Consider the following 2,161-nt stretch of genomic DNA (forward strand, 5'->3'; position numbering starts at 1 on the left):
GAGGTTATGCTGCCATGCAGAGGGTTAACCAGTGAAATCTCGATTTTACTGATCAAAGCGAGCAAGGTGACAGGTATTTCTTCTGCTATGTTAGTTTTGTCATTTCTATCTATTAGCATTACTTATCCAAAGAAATTGTTTTGTCTATTTTTGATTTTGTAGTCATGAATGTCTTTTTGTTATAACTTTTATGGCTAACAATTTTGTGAGTATTATGTTTCCTGAAGGTACCGTGAACTGGCTCATCGAGTTGATGAAGCCATGGGCTTCATGGCTGTTGCTGGGCTTACAGTTGACTATCCAATCATGGAATCAAAGTACAGTGCATTTCTTTTACTGCACTTCTATTTTCTTAGAAAACAGGAATGTGGTAAGATATACTGATTATGAAGGGCTTTGAGGAGTATCTTGTAAGATGGTACAAATAAATCTAAGCCTGACATCTTCATGTGATAAGGAATTGTAGGAAAAGGTGGAGACTGCAAATTGTATGTCATGCCTTACAAATGCATTTGACTGTGCCTGGACTTTTGTCTACTCTTTGACCATCCACTTGCTAATTTCAACTTTTAGCTTGTGATTAGTGGTAAAAAGTCTAGAATGTTTGAAAACGGGTTAGCAAAAAGATAACAAAGATTTGGACTAATATTTTTCGAAGTTTTAGGTCTTGTTCTGTATGAAGTGTGAATAGAGATGGAGTTTGGGATATTTAACTTAGGGAACTTATATCATATCAAAAGTTTCAATTAAAATTTTACATGAATTTGAATTCCTGAAGTCTTACCAATGATAATATTAGAAGAATGGTGTCAAGTATTTGAGATGTCTCAAAACGTTTGTTGTCATATAAATTGGGATGTCGATTAATAAAAAGCACCACCTTACCATTGGAAGTTGGTTTGTTCATTGCTTGTATTACTTTTTCTCTTGTTATTTTAAATATTTTTTATGTTTTCAGCCTTAGGTATTGCGATTTCGTTGCTGCTAACTATGTCTTTAGATGAACGGTTCTTCTTTTAAGTTATTCCTATTCATAAGGTCTGTATACTTATATCCTCATGCCTTATCGATTGTTAGTTGTTTATGTTCATACATTACTTGACACATTTATATCGTCTTCCTTGTGTCCTTTCAGAGAAGCAGAGATGCGGTCAGTTAGTGAAACAACTAATACGCAGGTGGCTAGCTTCAGTATTGCATCCTTGGGAGTCTGTGTTCTCGCGGCAATTTTACAAATATTGTATCTGAAGCGATATTTCCAAACTAAGAAGCTAATTTACACTTCCATTAAAATCACATTCTACATGACAGATAAATCTTAGGACTAGCATGATTTGACACTTTTTATGAAGCAGATTTTTTTTTAACTAAGTGATATTAGTGGATATTGTATCAGATAATGAAGGCCTTTTGAGTTATACACTTGAATTACTTTCTATTACCTGCTCTTTTATTTGTTCTGAACTTTACCATTTCAGTGGACATTGTGGTTGCACATTTGACCGATGGAAAGGTTCTTGTATGACTGAATGGTTCTCTCTTAATTTGTATGTCGACTTCTAATTTGGTTTTTCCTAAGAAATTTTGACAATTTTATCAAGTGTTGGCTGGAAACTTTTTTAGTTTGTTACATAAAATGTTTCCACGTACACTATCAGATTTAGATATCATACCTTGTATTTCAAAATACAAATGCCTGGCAAAGAAAACGCATTGAGATTTTCGAAAATGCAATTTATATCCTACTTACTTGTAGGGCTTAAGAATTTGATGGATGACCATGAAAATGAATTTGAGATGATGCAAGATCAACTTGATCAAAGAGAAAGGGAGCTATAAGTTGTCTCTATTGTACAGACGGGATGCATCTACAAGATAATTTTAGCAAATAAAATCTATCGTGATCCATTAATAATTCGGCATAGCTTTGATATTTGTACAAAAGTTATTGTTTTACAAAAATATTCCGTAAAATGTATTCATAGACTTTCTTTCTTATATAAGTAATGAACCTTGTATTAAGCTTCATGACGGATAATTAACAGACATCAAAAGTTTTTAAAAGGCAAGAGATACTTGATAGTCGTTGTGATATATGGACTAAAAGAGTTTGAGATGATATAAAATAAATATTTCTAAGTTTGTAATAATGAAAGTTGAA

The 2,161-nt window shown here is 32.8% G+C and overlaps 1 long non-coding RNA gene across 1 annotated transcript; it reads left to right on the top strand.

Moving 5' to 3' along the window:
* LOC107873492 lies at positions 1 to 1,440 on the top strand. Its single transcript, XR_007044376.1, has 4 exons — positions 1 to 73; positions 228 to 317; positions 965 to 1,038; positions 1,136 to 1,440. It is a non-coding gene; the product is annotated as an uncharacterized LOC107873492 (long non-coding RNA).
* The last annotated feature ends 721 nt before the right edge of the window (positions 1,441 to 2,161 follow it).

This window comes from Capsicum annuum, chromosome 1 (assembly GCF_002878395.1).
Source record: "Capsicum annuum cultivar UCD-10X-F1 chromosome 1, UCD10Xv1.1, whole genome shotgun sequence".
In the NCBI taxonomy this organism is placed as follows: domain Eukaryota; kingdom Viridiplantae; phylum Streptophyta; class Magnoliopsida; order Solanales; family Solanaceae; genus Capsicum; species Capsicum annuum.